The following is a 22,375-nucleotide window of genomic DNA, read 5'->3' as shown; positions in this document are numbered from 1 at the left end:
AGAAAAGGAAAATCAATTCAGGTAGTCCAGTTGGTTGTGTTTGACCATAGAAAACAACAAGCGAGCCAAAGAGAAAACCGTGAAATATCTCTCCTAAAAAAAAAGTCATTAAAAATGCAATGAAGAATTCTTGCAATGGGGAAACCAGGGTAGAAGCTTAGAGTTTGAAATGGGGATCCCAAAGTTCAGACTTCAGCAAAGTCAACTAAGAGAACAAACACCTCCTCCACCTCCTCCTCTACCCCCTGAAGATAGGCAATGAGGAGAACTTTTAAAAAGCCTATCGGGAATTCTTGGTTTGGCATAGTGTAATGGTATCTGGGAAAGAGTCACCACTGTTTATGCTGCCATGTGTTGGGGAAAATTCTGTCCCAGCTATAGTGTTAATAGTATTATGGCATTTTGCAAATTGATTGTCTGTTTATCCACTTGCGGCTGGGGTTGCAACAATGCTGTTATCAGATGTTCTGTAGCTAGTGGAGTTCCTTGAATTCCTTAAATTCCTCTTCTTGGAAGAGAGTATGAGATTTCCAAGATTGATGTCAACTTTCTCAGGTAGATGAGAAAGGAAACACAACCAGATAAACTAATTCTACTTCATTGTAAAGCTTGATTAACAGAATCCTGCTACTGCAATTGCCCAGCTGTTTTCTTTATAGCCTGAGAAACAAGGGAGGGTCCCTTCTGAGCCTCTTGACCCAGCCACTATCCAGCTGCACGCTATTCTCTTTCTTATCTGGCCATTCTCTAGGCAACATCTCCTTGTCCCATCTCCCAAGGTCTTTCCCACATACCAAGTCATCATGTTATTGTTATTACTATTGTTGAAAAATGCAATCCATTTACAAATGCTAACTGTATGATTTTTAAAGAGTATCATTTCTTTCTGCTACAAAATACTCCTGATACCTAAATTGTCAGCTCAAAATCACCTATTTCAGGTCTTTGGGAGGTTTTCTGTCATTGCCAATTAAATTTACTCCTTCAACTCAAGTTAGCCGTGACCTTACTGCACTGCCATGCCTTACCAAAAATGTTCTCCCAGGTCAGGAATCCTGATCATCTGGAATGCTGCAACAGCATACAACTGAACCTGATTAATTTTGAAGGAACCAACCAAGGGAAAATGGCAAGAAGAGACCCAAAAGTGACCAGTTAGAGAGAGAGAGACAGCCAGAGACAGACAGACAGACAGAGACAGAAACACACACACACACACAGACACAGAGAGAGAAAGTGACAGAGACAGATACTCCTATAGGAACCTGATTTATCACAAAATGCCCAAGGCAGAGGATTTCCTGCTTTTTCGGGGACAATTTTGGTAGCTTTTCTAAAAGAAAGAAGAAAAAAAAATCAATGCAATCTTGCTCTATCTCAGAAAAGCAGCAACTATTAGCCATGAAGAAATAGGAAATACATTGGGCATACCCATACCCCATAAATAATTTCATCCATGACATTTTTTCCTCCTATAATTTCACATGAGATCTTCCCTGTTGACACAGAATGATCAAAAGCAAGATAACAACATGCTTTTTGTACTTCTACACCACAAGAACATTTGAAGGACTTAATATTTATGTCTTCTTTGCTTTGTACTCTAGTAGCTACATAAGCTTATGTAAACTGAGTTCTTCTTATTCCCATTATTCTCATTTGTGACAGTTCCAGGCAACTTGTATAAATGAAAATACATATTTCTTTTTTTCTTTCTTTCTCTTTCTTTCCTCCCTCCCTTTCTTTCTTTCTTTCTCTTTCCTTCCTTCCTTTCTTTCTTCCTTTCTTTCTTGGCTTCCCTCTGCCTCCCCTTCATAATCTACACATGTATGAATTTTGGCCTGTTACAATAAATGCTTAACACCAAATAAGGACTTAAGTAGTCACAATATTTTACACCGATGATCAGAGCAGTCATTATTATAACTGAGCAGTGAAATAAACACCCCTCCTAATTACAGGAATTGCATGAGGCTCACCAGGCAGTGACAGGCGTCAACCTTAACGATAAAGTTTGGTTTAGAGCGTAATGTTGGGGGAGTGGAAAGGAAGAGATGAATAATAGCACAATGGTACTGTGTATATTTTAATTAGCTAAAGGTAACCAAATGAGATTTGCCACTATTATATTGAGGTCAGTTCTCCACATGGCTTCAAGCATAACACATTAAGGCAGGCAAGGTGATGCCAAACCGGGAGTTTAAAAGTAATCAACATAATTAAACATAAAGTAAGAGCATGTGTTAAAAGCTACACCCATTTTACTGATCACCCTATTTGCATTAGACTTGTACTGTAAATATTAGCACCAAAGAAGTGCTAATTAAATTGTTGCCTTACAAACAGAAAGAAGGGGGGGGGAAGTCTAATCTAATTTGATGCTTTTAGAGTATCTACACCACATCTGAGTCTGTAGAAGTCATTCCAAAGAAATATTCCATTTGTGCTCCATTGTCTAATTGGTTTGAATGCACCCACATACTGGTGATAATATTTTATGGGTAAGATAACGATTGGCCAAAAAAGGCAAGGGGAATTAGCAACAGAAAAAAAAGTGATGCAGAAAGTGCTTTTATATTTTATGTTTTAGCTCATGCACAGAATAATAGTTCTACTTCTGAAGATCTAAAACATTTTAAGTCGCAAGAATACTGTTTCTAATATCTCCTGAATAGGAAATGATCTTCCAATATAATAGGATTTCCCCAATGTGTACAGATGTTCCTGAATCAATACTGAATCTCATCTTCCAATCGTCTCCTGGGTTCATTCTAATTTAGATTTTGCTATCTCAAAATTGGGGATTGATATCCAAATCTGTGTGGCATAAGCTAATGACAATAGATGGTATCCTTTTCCTTTGTGCATGCAAAGAGATTCCATTGTTGGCAATAATCAAATTCTGCAAAAAATCTGTGGTTTCCATTCATCATATGCACCCATGATCATACAGGATTACAAGTATTATAGGAACCATGCTCCATTAATTACTTCTAACTATTTTTTTTATTCTGCCCAGATACTATTTTGTATATAAGTATCCAAAACACAAATGCAGATATATCTGTATATACAAGCATATATGTATATGTATGTGCATGAGCACTGTTTTGAAGCTTCCTTTCTTTTTGCTTCTTTCTTGTATCTTCCTTTCTGCATCTTTCTTGCTATTTCCTGCAATTCTGCCAAAGAATACCCATACATGTTCACTCCTTTTCATAATTCACATAATTGTATATTAACAACAGTTAGTACCTTGTAATCTGGGTAAGAAACAGCTAACTTGAGATGCTATGATCAATGTAGTGAGAGAACTGTTCACTTGGGATTGCTGGTAGGGACAGGCTGTTGTGAAAAGCAAACTACTGAATAATGAGCCCCGCGACTCGTCAGATTTTTCAGCCCCTTCCCATCCAATCCGGGTAAGCGCTGGCATTGAAAAGACCCCCAAATGAGCCAGAAGTCTTCCACTCCATCATGAAGAGCTGCTCTCTGGAATATGCACCAGTGGGGAAATGCTTAAAACACTTACCATATGTGGTTAAGAAAGGCCTAATTTGTCCATTTGGAAATTTTGCCTTGCTTGTGAAAAGGATAGTTAATTTAAAGTAATTTGTTTTGCAGGTGAGGCTTTATTCAGAGTGGTTAATACATCACCCTTGGTTGCCTGAACAATTAGAAATTGTCACCAAAGAAAAATGTTGCCGTTCACGTAAATAACTATTTACCTAAAGGAAATGTGAATCCACAAGAGTCAGCATACTTTAATGAGGCATGACAACAGGGGAAAAAAACAGCAGTATGCTGCATCTGCTAAAGCTGACATCACTTGTGGTAGAAATTGGCCAAAACAACTATTATTTGTTTTGTGTGTATGTGGGTTGGTTTTTTTTTTCCTTGTCAGAAATAATGCAGCTTGAAATTTTCAACAGGCAGCATGAATCCAGGCCATTTGTTATTTCTAATGGCCTAATTGTTCTCTTGGCAGAAATAAAAAATTGGGGCATTTATGTCATTTACCTAAATTTCTAATTAATGCAATGCCAATAGAGAAACTGGAACATGGGAAGAGGAACTAAAAGGTCGGATGACAAATGTCTGTGCTGGCTTGTTCGCAGTTTGTCTTGACTTTATGTTGTCTTTTTCCCCACCATGCTTTAACAAGAACTACAGAGTTTATTCCATACATAAGGCAAGATTTTCTTTGGTTTAAATAAACAAAAGGAAAATATTATAATCCATCATTGTTCATTGCTATGCAATATGTGGGCAGAATATTTATGTCTCTTATTTGTTTTTGTTTTTTTAATTTAAATTTTTATTCTTTAAAAACAAAAACTTATGTCTCTTATTTGTAATGCTGCTCTGTGACCATAACAAATAATAACATTACTATTGCTTTATACCTGTTTATTATTAAGCTCATGCTTTTTTTTTACAAAAGTGGTGACAATAATGTGTCTAGTGTACTGGGCATGTGGAAAATTACCATAGTACCTTGGATTCCTCCTGCCAGGAATTTTTTTTAAAAAAATGGATAAAAGAAAGAGCTTTCTTGACAACTCCTTTTTAACTCAAGGAATTCCTTCTCAGTTTTATATTGGGTTGTGCTGGGTAATCAGTGGGTAAGCCAAATGTATTAACAGAACCCTAAGCTTCTGGAAGATGAGACAGCATTAGGATATATGATTGAAAGGCCCATCTAGATACAATCCACAAATTTCAATATTTAAAAGTTGTTTACTATAGAACTCATAAAAGAATTTGAAAATAATTTTTCATAGCTTAATGAATACGCTTCAAAAGTTGTTTCCATATTTTCCATATAACATTCCCATTATGCATGCAAAATATTATACTACTGCATAGAGAAGTAACATATATCAGGCTCTGAAAGCTTCTAAATCTTCTGGAATTATTTTAAACGTATGATCTAATAACCGCCTTTCTGGTGGAGAGGTTATTGAAGAAACTGATGGTGACCTATACTATAAAGATACTTGTGAGTGAATCTTTAACTTCATTGAGGAAGTTAATCTGAATTACTGTAATGCCATTAGAATACAGGTATCCAGTGATGCATGAAAACTGAAATTTCAAGGGGATTTTAAAAAGGCTTAGTTATTTGGAATTGAAGTCTGCCCTAGTCACCAATGGGATAATAAAGCAACTCTGTTGGGAGTGAAAGGTTGTAGGCAGATACTGATAATAGAAAAGTAAAAGAGAAGAGTGGCTAACTAAATTCATGCTGAGAACCCATAAAATCCAGAAAGAATAAGAGTTGCAGACTTGTGACTTTGAGGAAAGATATTAAGAAAGCTGGTTATGTCTCGCCTTCAGAAAAGGGGGCTATGATAACATTATTTTATTACTTGGAGGTGCATCATAGGACAAAGCCTGCATTTTGTCAACCCAGACGGCAGGACAAAGAACAACAATCTTAAACAATAGGAAGGCAGAATCCAGTTGAATATTCAGGGGAAAGGATGATTTCCCTTTGAGGGCTTCCATTGGGGTGTTGGTATTCATGTCTTTGCATTCAAGGAGAGAATTCCACAAAATATCTTCAAATGCAGGTTTGACGAATGGAAACAATATATTATATAATCCACCAGGCTTGTACTTGGCCTTGTTAGATGACCACAATACATTTTTACTGGTGCAAATGAAGTGAAGAGAATGAAGAACTGGCAGAAATCAGAAATCTCTGGCAGAAATCAGGAAAGAAACAGTGACGTTTTTTTCTGGAGATTGGAAACAGCCTCCAAACCAATACTACAAGGTTGATATCTATTATACAAGAGCACAAATAAATAAACAAATTGGTAAATCTCTCTCAGGCACAGCCATGGCACATTGGTTTCATATTTATTTCTAAGGTGACTTCTTTTCCAGCATGGTTATTTTATACATGTATAGTTTGAAAAGAGCCTTGAAAGATACAGCCCCCTGTATCTATTCAGCACTCCAATGCTGAAAAGAACAGAAGGTGAGCTGTATCGTACTGTGGTGGGACTGCATCTCCCTACCAGGGAACAGTTTGTAGCAAACAGGCTGCGATATGAAAATGTATTTAATGCAATTAATAATTTAAGAAGTGAGAGTATGTGCTCTTGGAGAGTTAAATGCTTGTCAGAGTGATAGATGTACGCTTCAGCACCAATACATTTCCTATGAAGAGCAGAGGGATTTTGCAAACTTGTGTTGACCTTGGGTTGCAGGATATAGGAGGCAGCTTGCAAGGCAGGCCTGCTTAGAGTAGGAGAATACGTCAGTTCTCAATTTACAGCCCTTTCCCCAATTAAAGGACTGTAAAAACATTAAAATTAATGCCGTCTTAACTCCAGAGTAGGCTCTACTTTCTTAATTAGTGCATAATTATTCAGTTTTTGATATCCTGGAAAATTATCACATGGAAATTATTTTAGGCACTGTAGCAATAGCAAAAATTGCTCTCCATCCCCTTCCCCCCCCCGCCACTCTATTAACATGTGGAAGTAATTAACACTTTATTACAGGGAAAATACTATTACTGCTAATGTTTAATGACTTTTTGCCATTGTATCATAAGCAGGAAATTTAGAACACTGTAGAGCAATCGTCAGATGATCATGCTAGAAATATATCACGAAGGTTATGGAACAGCACCAAACGATACATATGAATAGGGTTTAAGATGAAGGCCCCACATGCAATCAGTTTTCAGGACATCTGTGTGCAAGAAATATGATTTGAGTGGAGTTCATTGCCTCCGTAGAATACGTTTCACTGTAACGTTGATAAATCAGGAAATGAGCAGCAAAGATATGGATTCAATTCTGGTGCAATCCAAAAATCCGTGGTATCATTTTCTCATGATCATTCATCGTGTAACAATTGCAAATCAAAATAAAAGCCCGCCTCCCCACCCCAAAAAAACCCCAAAGTGGTTTTAAATATACAAATACATCTAATATAAAGTGGCGGTAATTTTCATGTGGGTTATAGATTTCTACGTTTTTGTGACTCATAGCAAATATCTAGAGTAGGCATCCTATAAATGTCTGAAAAAATTATGCACCAGCTTAGATGATTCACACCAACAGCAATTAAGATGCTGAGTCTACATAAGTGTCGAAAAGGTCAGTGCTCAGGAAACAGCATTTCATGTAAACTAGTGTGACAGAGCCAAAGGTATTGAAGACAAAGGGGGTGAGAGAGAGAAGGAGGCAGACTTCTTGCTCATGGAATTCCTATGTTTGGTAGTGATGAAGCTGCAGCAGTTAACTAGAATACCATTGTTTACAAAATATGTCCCAACTATCAAAATGTAAATAGGAAAAAAAAAAGTACAGTTAAGGCCAAAGCTATTTGGTTTGAAATGTCTTTATGGAAATGTCTGTGGTAACAGCACAAAGCAATGAGCTACAGAGCTCTGTGTTAAATAAATCTAGAAGGAAATAGAAAACAAGAATGACCCAACACAACCTCTGTATATATCTGCATTGAGTTTCATTCTGCATATAATCTAATCAAGATATTGTCAGGGTCACTTGTTCAGATGATAAAATGAACAGGGAGTACTAATATTTTAAAGTCAATCTATATGGATTTGTTAAAACATTTCGGGGGGTGGGGATCTCAACCCTTCATTTATTTTTATTATTATTTTCAAACTGTTCATGTTCACATTGTACATTTATTTGTGAATTCACTTACATATATATGCAGGTAGAATTTGTCCCAGAACATTATATATACAATGCATCGTATTGTGGCAATTCATTTCTCATGCTATTGCAAGCATTTCGTTGAATATGAGCCTATTATCCAATCTTACATTATCTTGCCAGAGGAGTTTATCAGGAGATCCGTATAAATATAATATGGAATGATCAGGCTCATTTACCATATAGTTCTATTAATGAGAAAGTAATCATTTTGTAGTTACAGATTAAATCAATAATCACCTAATTGAAGCAGAGAATAGAATAACAATATGTTTAACACTGATTGTGCCATAGTTCTAGGGTGTCTTGTAATTATATTCTTTTATAATAATAATATGGAAATTGCTCCGAAGATATATGTTACAACAGTCATACATTTGTTTTGAAACAATATAAAAGTGAGATTATTTGGTAATCCAACCACTGTAAATGGGACAACTTCATATTTACCAGTCAACAAAAATCCTTCTCTCTCTGGAAGAAGGCGGAGCCTCCTCGCTGACGGACCATAGATCGTGACTCTCTGCGGCTATGGTCTGTGCTCTTTCGTTGGAGAGCTCTGATTATTATGATTAGGGGCTGAAGCTGCCTTGGAGGGGTGGCAGAGTAAGGGGAAGTCGCAAGCCAGGTTGAGGGGAGCTGCATCTCTCCCCCTGGGCTTGGTCTTTTTCCCCCCGAAGATGACTGCAGCGGTGGTTTAAAATGGCCACCCCAAAGAGGAGGACTCAGCTGGATTAAGATTTGTGCAGGAGGGAAGAAAGAGGTGGATAACATCTGAACCGGGACAACTGGGCAATACAACTAACAAAAGTACCCCGGGATTAAGGTAACATGGAATTTTTAAGAAAAGAAAAGCGAGCAGCGAAATTACAAGGGACAGGGGGAAAAAAGAAAATATTTTGGACAGCTAAGTGGGGCTTCGAACCGGGAAAGGAAGAAGCTGGAACTGAAGATTTAACTAAATTGGACTAAAATATTTTGGGAATAAACAGGCATAAAATAAAGCTGGACTTAAGATTGTCAAAATAATAATAATAAAGTTTACAAATTGGAGACTGGACTGTGCTGGAATATTGAGGTTCGAAAAACCCTAAATAAAAAAATAGGGGGAAAAGGTGAAGACTTTGTATAATGGAGAGTGCCACCTTTTCACAAAAACTTGAGCTCAAACAAAAGGGAAAGCATCCTATTTCTGAATGAACTTGTGAGGATATAACATTAAAGAAATATTGAAACAAAGTAAGAATCTTAGAAAGTGAAAGCAGAACCAGAATAAAGAAAAAAGAAAGGAAAGACTGACTATGGGATTGATTGATGTTTTTGGTATAGACCCTGAGCTGGAATAATTGAGAACTTTAGAAAATTGAAAGAAGAAAGAAGGAAAGTAAAAGTGTTTTTTTTGTGTGTGGACTTTAACGATCATAAAATATAAGAGTGTGTAATGATGGGAATTAAAAATGGAACTTAAAAATATGAGAGAATTACTACAGGAAAGAGGCGAATCACTTTGCTCTGTGTTAGAAAAAATGGAAATGGCAATTGAAATACAAGAAGAAAGAGCTTCAGAGGAGGAGGAGTCGATTCAAGGAGAAGACATTTTAAATAGACAATTAACACAAAGAACACTACAAAGAAGTGGGGGAAGAAGGAAGGTTAAAAAGTTGAAATTTAAGAAGGCAATCCAAAGGGGGAATACCTGTGAAGTCAGGAAAGGCAGAAAGACCCAGCAGAAAAGGGGAAAGGAAGATATTAAGAAAGAGAGGGATATAAACTGGAATGAAAAAAGATATGGGGAAAAGAGAGGGAGGAGAAGCAGTTAGAAACAGGTGCATGAAATAAAGAAATACGGAAATAGTAAAATGTTGAAAAGAAATTGTTTTTTCAGAGATATGGTTGATGAATTAAAAAGGGGATTCTGCAGGGTGACAAGGGGTAATAAGAATATTTCTGCAATTAAAAATATTTAGAAAATAGGGTAATATAGATGCTGATAACTCTTATTAAAAATCAAGGGGGAAAAATATGCTGCGGAATCCAAATGAAAAGATGTAATGATTATTATTATTATTTTTGAAACAAATTTTATTAATTTTTAAAGACAAACAAAACATAAACTTTGTAGACATTAAACCTCTTTCCATTGTAAATTTTTACAAGGCAGATAATACATTATTTTATACAGTGTGATTTTAACATATCCCATTTCTACTTAAATATCTTTTAACACTCTCATTTCTTCTCTTTAAATTTAGTCATCCTATTCATATTTCCCTCTGTCTTGTTTACAGTTATTCTCCTCCCGCTTTCCTCCAAGGTTTTATTAAATCTCAGATAAACATACACACACAAAACACATAAAGTAAAACTTCTTTTTCAAAAAAGTAGCTTGGCCCCGGATTACCTCTCTTTGTATGGACTTCAATTAAATTCATATTCATCTTGTATGCCATTACCTATCTTAATTACCATTCTGTGTCTTCCTTATAACTTCTCCCCGCTTTCCACACTTCTTAATTCTATTTTGTTTATTATCTTAGTTTAAATCATTATATTTCTATCCTTTGTCCATTCTTTTCCAATTGTCTATTTATCTCATTCCCCATAATAAAATAAAAGAACTTCTCCTGAAATCACAAATCAAAGTATGATGCCTTACCATCGCACCTCTAAATTAACATTTAAGGTAACACCAAGTTCCCTATCTGATTCTGCTTAGTACATACTACTTACAAAAAGAAAATAGTAAATCCATAACATAATTAAATATATAATTAAACATTAAATCTCATAACATTCCAATTATCTATTTTTCAAAACAAATATTACAATAATATATTCATACTAACATCCACACAATAGTCAATTAAAATCTATATTTAAACTAAGTATTTTAAACCTTCCTTTTAATATTTTATTAAAAATTCTACCATTATTAAACCTTTAATATTTTAGTCTTTACTCAAATCTTATAAGATCATAATTTTCTATTTCTAATACAAATACTACAATCTATCTTATGTACCTTGCAGAATCCTTTTAAAACAAAATTATATTACCCTTTATCCCTAAAAAACAATTTCTTTTTCGCATCTTGTTTCATACCCTTGTGGCCTTTCCCCCCCTTATTCCTCCCTGTCTTATCCCATCTGATCTTTTTACCCCCCTTAACTTCCCCTCTCTGTTGTATTTCTCTTTCCTTTTGCTTTTTAGCCTTATATTGATTTTGCATCTTATTTTTCACTTTCTTAGATATTTTTTTTAAGTCTTATATCCTTTCTTTTTCCTCTCTTTCTCCTTCCTTTCTTAATCAACTCTGTGGGTTCGTTAAAGATGGCTTCTTCTTCTTCTTCTTCTTCCATCAGTTGTTGTATTTGCTGATAAGTAGCAAGCGCCATTTCTAAAAAGCAAAAAATTTCTCCCACATCGTCTTTCTTTATTTTGCCATATTCCTCTCTCAGTTCATCAGCAGATAAAGTCATTGTAAATCCTCTTTTTTTCCCCTTCTTCTTCTTCTTAAAACAGCCAAAGATATTTCCAAGCTTAAAACAATTCCCAAAGTCCCAAAGTCATCAAACAATCCAAACAAAGCACAAAGTTCTTCCCTTCTTCCTGGGTTAATCTCAGTTGCAAAGGGAGAAAAAAAAAAGCCAATCTGTATTTTAAATTCTTATTACAGTAACTTCCAATCTCCAAAATCTTCCAGGCATCTCCTTCAACAAAATCTTAATATAATTTTCCTTTTGTCCTCTCCCTTCCCATTTATAACAAGAAGCTTTAAATTTTTACCTTTTGTAAAATAGTTGGATTTTCAGTATTCATTTGTTAATTCCATGTGGAAGGAGAGTAAACTTTCACTTTAAACACTTTCACTCGCCGCTTGCAAATCTCTTCTGGAAACAAAGTATCTTTCAAAAAAACCCCAAATCTTAGACTTCAGGGTATTAAATGTATCTTCTAGTCCCAGTTCAGCCAAAAAAACTTTTGCTTCAAAAATTTCTTCTTCTTCCTCCAGCACGATCTTGTCCGGCTGCTGGCTTCTTTGTGGCGGCCATTGCTGACCGCCACTGGACCGACTTGAGAAAAGGAGGTTGTACCGGGTGGGGAAGGGGTCTGCGAACACCCCAACCCCCTGCCCGGATCCTCCCTATCTTCGGTTGCCTCTACGGGGCAACCTTATCCTCCAAACCCGTCTGGGTCGGAGGAACCAAGAACGGCTAGCGCAGTGGGGATCGCAGAGATCGCGAAACCCCGCCGCCTCCAAAGCCTGGCGAAACCGGAAGTCCCAAGATGTAATGATTATTATTGTAACTGCTTAAAAATAATGGTTTATTGGGAATCAAGATGAGGGAATAAAGGTATATTTTAATCATTGAGCTGTCACACTCAAAACAGTAAAAGGGGGGGAACCTATACTTGGTGTTTTCTTTAGTGTTAAAATTTATATTAATCTAGAATTTATAAAAAGAATGTGTAATGGAAAGGGAATATGACAGACTAAAGAACCAACTAAATTAATAAGTTAATATAGACTATTAAAAGCAAGGAGAGACATTGGTAACTTTTATTATTATTATTATTAGGCAAACACATATTGTTTATCTTTATTTTTAAAATAAATATTTTATTTGAAATAATTGAAATGAAACAAAAAACTGTTTCAATTGAGATTAATGAAAGAGGCTAGAATTAATGTGTTTGTTTCTCTCCTTACTGAAAATTTGGAATGGAAAAGGTAATAATAGAATTAAGTATGCATTTATGAATGTATAATTGCTGTCATTTGTATGTAAAGGTGATGACCCGGAAATATGTTGTCCACTAAAAAGAGATTTTCGTTTTTAATGTGAAAAACTGAATAAAATTTGTTTTAAAAAAAATCCTTATCTCTGTCTCTCCTTTCCATTAAATAAAAATATTATTCCCAATGTTCTGAATCAATGTTTGGACCACATAACAGACTGGAGAAAGACCATTTGTCTCAAATTAATTATAAAGAAGATGTAAATCTTATCCGTGGACTATTTGTCTGTTCAGGATCTGAGGATGGGAGGTGTACATTAGTCCCAAACATGTTGGTTTACTGTATTCAAATTAAATTCATCACTAGAAATATAGGTCTTCTTAGCTTAGATATATTTGCCAACTTAGTTTACTGTAGCAACTGTGATTCTGTTTGACTTGCAGCATTGGTTTGTTATTTGATAGTCTTCAGTTTGCATTATTATATTGCATTATATAACCCTTCATTTGAAAGCAATCTAGAGATTCCAGTAAATCAAAATCACAGAATTAACTTTATTTTCTTTGGCCAGTAAAATAACATTACACTAATAAAGTGATTTTATTACACTAATAAAGTGTAATATTCACTTCCCTCATTGGGTCTTCAAGAACAGCTGAAAAGAAAGAAAGGGCTTCAAGTTTTCTTACATAAAGGTTCATTTCTCACATAATTATCTATTGAGAAGTGAGATCATCATCTGAGGACTGTCTTTCAATGGCCCTGCCAAACAAAATGAATGGGATAATTACAAACATCTGGAATAATATCACTTTTGCAATTTCTCAATATAATTCTTTTATCCACCCCATCCCCCATGCTTGATGCAACCATAAATCCTGGTAGAGTCAGACTCCAAAGCTTTGGTATATAATTCAACATCATATTAACAACTTTAACATTTAAAGATTTTCCCATAAATCTACTTATATTAAAATACTATTCCAAAAAGATACCAGATGATCACATAACCATATTATATGGGTCAAGGAACCCTCAAATGTTTTACATCTTTCAAAAAAAATATATCTGTTGTTCATGCATTCAAGTACATTCTGTCGGAAGTCAAACCCTCACTTTATTCACATTTTTATGAATCAAATTTAATTTCAAATATATTCATATAATTTTAAATTTTAAGGACATTAAGCCTTTCATGGGGCATTATTGAACATTCCAATTATTTATTCCATGTCTTGAATATTTCAGAAAAGTCCACTTGTAAAATATTACTGAGCTTTCCATAGAAATATGTTATGGGATTTACTCTTGTCATGGATTCCATCAGAACATTTATTTATTTATTTATTTATTTATTTATTTATTTATTTATTTGATTTGCCAATTGTTTACAAGATAATAAGTATAAGACATCTCAGGAGTCTTTGAAGGGGCCAAAGTGTTTGACCATCTTGATTGATCAAAAAATGCTTAAATTGAAGATGCTGCTATTGATGTGACTTGAGAAGACCAAATTCAAGTTAAAATTGAGCGAAATCTTTAAATAGTAATTACATCATAATTGCTATTGAAACATTCCCTGGTAAAAACAATTACCACTTATTTACAGACTAGAATTTTTCCAAAAAGTTCAATGTTCATAAGTTTCATTATTGAAACCCAATCTATACCTCAACATTGCTCAAAGATTGCCTGCACTTCTGAAAATAGTTTTTTTTTTTAAATGTTGTTCCAAGAACTTACCAAGACTACAAGACAAATACATAATAGCTTTCAGACATAGCCAGTGGTAGTATTCAGCTGGTTCACACTGGATCAGGCAAATTGGTAGCAAGAATTTGGCATGGGTTGCCAAACCGGTAGTAAGTTCTGGCTGGCCATGCCCCCGACCTGGTCGCCCTCCCACCTGATGCTCGCTCACCCCACCCACCTGGTGTTTGTGTAAGGTATTTCTTTTTTTTTCCTTCCTGACAATCAGCTGTACATAGATCAGTTGTACCGGGATTCCCCTTGCTAAGGCCCAGAAAGGCAAAAAATAGCTCAGCCCCCCCTCTTCATTTTTTGTCTTCCTGAGTCTCAGAGGAGCTTTAGGGGAGCAAAAACGCCCCCCAAGGCTCTTCTGAGGCCAGGAAACTCCAAAAACGGAGCATGGAGGGGTGCTGCGTGTCCCTCCCATGATCTGTTTTTTTTTCTTCCTGAGCCTCAGACGACCCTTAGAGGAGCAAATATACCCCCCTAGAAGCTCCTCTGAGGCCCAGAAGGCCCCAAAAAAGCAAAAAAGCCACGCCCACCCAGTCACATGCTCATGCCCACCAAGCCATGCCCACATAACCCAGTAGTAAAAATTTTAGTATCCCACCACTGTACATCGCCCATAAAGTCCAGAGTATTTTTATTTCACATATTGATGGCTGATAATATACAAACCAAATGATACTTTTGCAAATCAGACAGATTAAAACAACCTTTTTCAAATGATAATTGTTGTTTGCTAAACAAAACTTTAGTGGTACACTATCACGAATGCATTTCCTATGAAGGGAATATTTATTTGATATTAACATACAAATAACTCTATGGGCATAAATCTAGAGAGATACAATATTCATTTTAATAACATTAATTTTACCCCACAAACTTAAGGGAATTTTAACCGATCTGTTTACATCCAATTCAACCTTTTATAAAAGTTTCAACATATTTATTTTCTGATATCTAGAAACATTTTTCCAAAGGGTATGTAAATCCCAAATATTTAATATAATCAGTAGAAATCACAAAGCCCAACTCTTTACATAACTGTGTGGATCAGTTAGGACCTAAGGCAAGTAAACATTACAGATAACTATATATCTTTGGAATTTGTCTCATCAATTCTTCTTACAGTATATACAGTATGTTTTATTTCACATAAAATGTTTGTGGTAGAAATAAGAATGTTTTGCAAGGAGAGACAGAGAGAAAATAGTGTTAAAATAGTTTTAACACTTAGTTTTTTTAAAAAAATAAATCTCTTATTTTCTGCATTTAATTTCATTTTCTTGGTATTTCTCATTGTATCTGAAGTTGTAATGTAATATTATTTATCCCTAAAAGGAGTACAGTAATTAAATGTGTATGTATATAATGCTAATATTTGTGTTAGTATAATTGTGTCCTGCTATTAAATGTTACAACATGCAATACTCTGGCTTTCTGATTTCAGCCAAGTAGCCTTTATATTCTCCTTCCATTAATGATTTTCCATTTTTCCTCTCTAACTTTCATGCCATTTTCTAAGATATTTAATCTCTTTTGAGGTCATTTCTATTTATTTCTTACACACACACACACCCAAAAATACACAGACACACATGCCAATTCTTTTGTAGTTCTGAAAAGTCAGAGTTTCCCGAATCTGCTCGTATCTCCTGTCATCTGAAGGTACATTGTTTTGGCTATATAAAAATTAAAAAATCTGGTATTAGCATTGTATTAATTGTTGGCAAAATTTATCAGATCTTATCAGCAACCTTAATTTTGTTGCTTAAATCAAGGCAACCAATTTTATCAGTGTTCCAATATTTAAGGGACTGCCACAAAGAAGAGGTAGTCAACCTATTCTGCAAAGTACCTAAAGCAGGACAAGAAGCAATGGATGGAAACTAATCAAGGAGAGAAGCAACTTAGAACTAAAGATAAATTTCCTGACAGTTAGAACAATTAATCAGTGGAACAACTTGCCTTCAGAAGTTGAGGATGCTCCAACTTTGGAAGTTTTTAAGAAGCAATGGACAGTCATTTTCTGAAATGGTTTCCTGCTTAAGCATGGGGTTGAGTTGGAAGACTTGCAAGATCCCTTCCAATTATTCTGTTATCATATAAATGTATATACACAGATATCTATAGAAATATTCAGCAAAGAATGTGGAATACAATATCTAAGGCTATCTGGAATGAAAGGGGAGTGATGAAAATCATATGTATAGGGATGGTCATTTCATTTTCTATTAAAAATAAAGTTAATTTAAATAACTAACATTTCTGATACTGACTATTATTAAGAATGAATGGCATTAAAATGTCATCCCTGAATAATTAGTTTGAGGGCTGTGCTATTAGCATCTAACCAAACATATTCTGGCAGTATTTTTTCTGACCTGCTGCAATGATGTTCCTTGTATCTCATCCTTAGCAAGGTTTACTGGCTGCATTGGTTAAAGTGCTGCACTCCTTCCCTTAACTCAACAGCACCCAACATCAGCCACAAGTTACATACAATATGCCATATTTTGCCATTAGAAGTGACTGGTAGTGGGTAGAATTAGAATTGGTGATTCCTGGCAATTTCAAACTGATGTGGACATATGCCCTCCCTTCCAGTACAAGTGCCCTATTTCTGCTGCCATTTTATTTTATTTTATTTTATTTTATTTTATTTTATTTATTTTGTCAAATGTGTATAGATATGAACATAAAGTATAAGTATGAACATAAACATGAACAAAGGAAATAAATACAGATAAATGGGGACAGTAAGACAGGGGCGGTAGGCACACTGGTGTACTTATGCACGCCCCTTTAAGGACCTCTTAAGAATGGGGTAAGGTCCACGGTACAGAGTTTCAGATTGAAGCTATGAGGGTTTGAGCTGTAACAAGGGAGTCATTTTTTTTGATATTTTGTTGATATCTAAAGGAATTGGATAGTGCCACAACTTCTAGTCCATTTCTTCAAGTCCATGATTGCTTGGCAGTGAAAGAAGGATAGTATATTTTACAAAAGCCCACATGATAGGCCAGAAATGTAAGTTTTCAACTGTCCCACTAACTAAAGTGGCCCTCAGCAACATTTGTTTATATTTTTCCCATCTTCTTTTTTGTTTAAATGTGAAATGTTTGTTAGTTAAAACATTTATTATAAAAGATTGAGATCACCTCAGTTAATTTAATTTGGGAAGACTGAATGGCAAAACAGTCTAAAGTTCAGTTTTTTTCTTAAAAGATCTCAGTAACAATTGTAAGAACCTGGAAATATGCATTATACAGATCAAGAGTCAGCTTAATCTAAGGAACCATAGAGATTAATGGCTTTCATTTAGTTGGCATTTTTTGATCCAGCTGACCTTAGAAATTAAAATGTGAAGACTAAACATAATAAATTGAAGGGTGGCACCATGAAGGCTTCAAATAGTTAAACATTTTTAAATAGACAAAAATAAATGAGAGGGGTGTGTGTGTCTGTGTGTCTGTGTGTGTGTGTTTGTGTGTGTGTGTGTGTGTGAGAGAGAGAGAGAGAGAGAGAGAGAGAGAGAGAGAGAGAGAGAGATGCAAATGTATAGATACATTTGCATTTGTACAGGTACAGCTTTATGATGAAAATATTTTGAATGAACATTCACTGGCCTTAAAATAGTGCAGATTTCTACATATTAAATCTGGCTTCACTTTAAATATGACTATTTGCTTATTTTTATATATTCTGCACTAAATAAATTAATATGATATATTGAAAATAGAGGTTGGTTGAATAATTCAAAAATGGTGAACAATTACCAGCTGAAGACAATTCTAAAAATGGGAGAAAAAAGAAAGAGAAATTAAAGAAATCTACGCTGCTGTACAGCTAAGGGGCTTTTATAAAGCAGCCAATTGTTATGATTCCTTTTAATTAAACACAAATGAATTAATTGATATAAAGTACTGCTAGCCAATTATTTTGCTGACATTTCATCTCTTTTGAGACATATTTTGTTTACTGCATCTATCATCTCTAAGAATTTACTACCCATTTCTATGGTAGCTATTTTAACCATATATTTAACCAGTTAAAGTTTGCTCTATTCCAAAGTTTTATATTAATTTAGTATTTGTGTTAATGGGACACATATTAGACCCAATAGTATTTACATTTTTTAATCCATCTGCTGTCCCTAGGCCATCATTGTACATGAGATATTGCATCTTAATGAATTTTCCTGGTTAAAGATATTTAAATAAATGAATAACTAAATAAGTAATGAAATGCTGATTTTCATTTCAGTATACACAAATTTACTGACAGCCTTTTGCATTCTGATTTTTCAGTAAGTTATTTTAGTCTATTGATACCATTAAGCAAAAAAGGAGAGCCCGTATCAAGGTGATCGACTATATAAATTGAATGAATGAATGAAGAAATAAAAAAAAACAAGATAAAATTTAAAATTTCCAATAACTGAATTTATTGACAGTGAAACAACAGTAATATGTGCCAAGCTCAGAATGTCCACTTTAACAAGAGTATTTCCTTTTATTTCATTTTTTAAAACTGAAACAGGGTAAACTAATAAGAATATGAATTAAAAAGTAATCCAATATATATTTTAGCATACAAAGTAAATAACTCAAAAAATTATACACAATTTCCTTTTGGAAGAATAAAATGTTTTATCTTGATATGTACTAAGATGGAGGGAATCCTTATGACTAATCCATATTTAAAAAGTGCTAAGAGCACTCTATACTTTTAGCAGTACATATATGCTTAAAAGTTGAAGTGATAAATGGAGGAGAAAGTTAGTCATGTAATATATTATTAATACATGCAAACAAACATGAAGTATTTCTTGAAGGAGCTATGATAACTACAAAACTGAGAACAATCAAATGTTTATAATGCACAAATAGGATTGAATATTCTCTAACCAGACCAATCTCAATTTCTTATGAGAAATAAGGTGTGACACCAAATTGATGGCCCAGAATAAATTAATTGAATATATTTATCTCTCCACTTTTTATTTTTCACGTTTCAAACTGTCCAGCTCCCTGGAGAGTGGAGTTCTGGGTGGTGTACATTAAACATTAAAATATAAAAACAAAATATAAAAATTAAAACTTTAGAATGAAAATTTTAGAATGCAGAAAAATAATTAAAAGCTATTACAATTGGTTTAAAAAACAAGCAGTGATGTTTTTCAAAATGCATTGATTTATGTATTTTGGTTCATTGGCTCATGAATATTATTTTAAATGCTTTTTTCAAAAATAAAAACTTTTTGGAATGCTTTTTAAGTTGAAAAGTAGAATATTCTAGATGTCAGGTTTTACTTGCTAGGCATTGTGAAGTCAGGTGTAGTCCAATTAAATCAGTAGTCTATTAAAACGTCAGTAGAAAAACACCTCAGATAATATTGTTATTCAATGTATAGGAAAGAGTAGAGTCAATTCTAGATATGCAGTTAAAGATAGGAAATTTCAAGAATTCAGGATGCAATATTTGCCTACTTGGCATAAAGTTTTATTTAATTTTGTCTAGGGGTATTTTCCAGTTCAATCTGTATGACTACAGATTGAATATGCTACAGGGAATATAAAATACATAACCATTGCCATGTGATTTTAATGATACTTTCCAAGAAGTATAGTACCATGTAGACTTTTAGTTTGATTTTATAGACAAGCTTATTGAACTGAATATTCATCCACATAACATCAGTTTCATTGTACAATCATTTACAACTCTCATCATTATAAATAGTTCACGTTATTTGTTACATATTGTTATTCAAAATATATATTTTGTTCGATAAAGAGATTTTTCATATTTAGTACAAATGTCGCAAAAGCTATAATCAGATATATTAGGCATTATTTGGCACACACAAGTAGATGTATCTTTTGATGATTGCATCATCCTGTGATTCTGGTTGACAAACAGAACTGGAATTTGGTGCAAGTCAACTCACTGGGATGTTCTTTGAGTCAACTAATATGACAATATTATTTTTTCTGTCTACAATGCTTATTTCAGGATAGAATCAGGGCAACTGAAAGGAGAAGAAAATTTACTAGCCAGATGCCCTTCCTGATGCCTAAGTGGAGTTCATAGCAGATATTTTCTCTTTGCGTCCTGAGAAACATCTGCCACTGCCTAGGAATGAACTCTCAACCTTCCGAATGAGAGGTGAACATCTTAATCACTAGGCCACAATGCAGCATGTGACATTCATTGATGTATTAGAAAAAAAAGCAGAGAATTTAAGCAATATAAATGTGTCTGTCAATCAAGTGGCATAAGCCTTAGTAGCTAAGGAAGAAAAAAAAAACTACATAATTATTATTAGAAATTGGACAAATGAAAATAAAATCTATGTTGCTTCTACAGCTATTGATTTAGCTGTTTAAGATTTATGTCTCTTTAATAAACAAAGATCCAATAAGCTTAAACAGCTACATTCCTGTTCAAAAGCTAGAGGCCAGTTTAGGGAGTCACATTACTACTTTTAATGAAAATGTGGTAGAATAAAAGAAAGCTGTGACTGTGAAGGAATAGATTTGAATGATGTGTTTCATAATTTTTGAGTGTTTGATCATCTGGGGTTTCAACAGAGATACACCATATCCTTCTTCCTGCTTGTTACTATAATTCCTGAGAATGACAAATAATCAATCAATCACAATATATTTGTATTGTACCCTTTATCCCATGGATTTCAAGCTTTCACAATACAATAAAATTTATAACTCATACAATTAAGAAAATGCCATATTAAACAAATGAGACTGGAACCTCCTTTTTCAAAAATGCAAAATCTATATTATAAAGAAATATAGAAAAAGAATATAAAATCCAAACGTAATAATATACAAGTTGTAGGAGTTTTGTTAAAAACTTCAAAATTTCTAATTTCTAATATCATTCAATAAATGGGGCAAAATAAGGTCATTTAGATTGAGTATAAAGAGATGCGTGAAGCATACATATTTTTAAATATGTAATTAATTATTATTAAGCAATAATTATTTATTATTAGTAACTTTAATTATTCTTTTAATATTATTCTTTTCTGCCGTTTACATTTATAACATTTTAGAATAACTTTCTAATGTAAAAACAATAATGAAATAGGAAAAGGATAGTATGGAAAATTGGTATTTGTAGCATAATTTTAATGTTTTTAGAAACATCTGCAGGCAAAGTGAACACAAAGTTTGTTTCTTGTTCATTAATTCAAGTATGTGTAATTTTCCATCATGTGGGTCAACAAAGAAATCCAGCTGGGAATGTTGAAACTGTCTGGGAGGAGAGAGCTTGAAGGACAAAACATCTGGGTCTGGAAGACCAATCTTTCTGCTTGTGTGATTTTCCCTTGCTTGCAATTTTCTTCCTAAACAGGCTTTCTCAAGCTGGTTCCTTCCATATGTGTTGGGACTACAATACCCCAAATTCCCAATTAGCATGTTGACAAAGCTAATCTGGAACATCTGTAATTTTTTGGTGCCCGTTTTCAGGGCACCATGGGAGTTTAGAAAGCATGTGGAAGTACTTAGCAATCCTCCGGTGTGGTGGAAGTGCCTACCATTCAACCAATTGGATTTTTGGATCGAAGCCAGGAATCACTCCAAGAGGAAGTAAGCAAGCATCCCCTTGATTTTCCAATATCCCCTTTGCTCTCCTATTATACATCACTTATACTTAACAAATATCCTTTTATCTTAATCACAATTTTTGCCACCTCAAAGTAATTTTTCCAAACAGCCTTCTGTTTGAAACCCTAACTGGGTAATATAACATCCACCTATGGGGAAAGCAGAGGTCGGATTTTTCCAATGTGATGGTAAATATCAATTTGATTGCAGATGTAAATGTGGGTGGCAATATTTTTATTAAAAAAAAACCCAAAACTTTTTCTCGATTATATGTTATTTCAGAATTATGGGAAATGGAAACTTCCGGGGAAGAAATGGCAAACTGAAGATAGGTCCATTGAGAGTGGAGCTGACAACTGTGGTGGAATGAGGAAGCAGTGAGTGGACCAGCAATTTGGGATTCTACTCCAGATAAGCAAAATGACTTGGGATCACCCACAAGTGTTCCAGACAGGTGCTCCTCAGGAGGAAATTGCAACACAATGGTCTATGGTGGGTTTAGAGCTCTGGGAAGTAAGGGAATGCCATCTACA

Source organism: Notechis scutatus, chromosome 4 (assembly GCF_049901735.1).
Source record: "Notechis scutatus isolate UNSWTSFEM ecotype Mainland chromosome 4, rNotScu1.2, whole genome shotgun sequence".
NCBI classification, from domain to species: domain Eukaryota; kingdom Metazoa; phylum Chordata; class Lepidosauria; order Squamata; family Elapidae; genus Notechis; species Notechis scutatus.
This window is presented reverse-complemented; position numbering follows the sequence as displayed.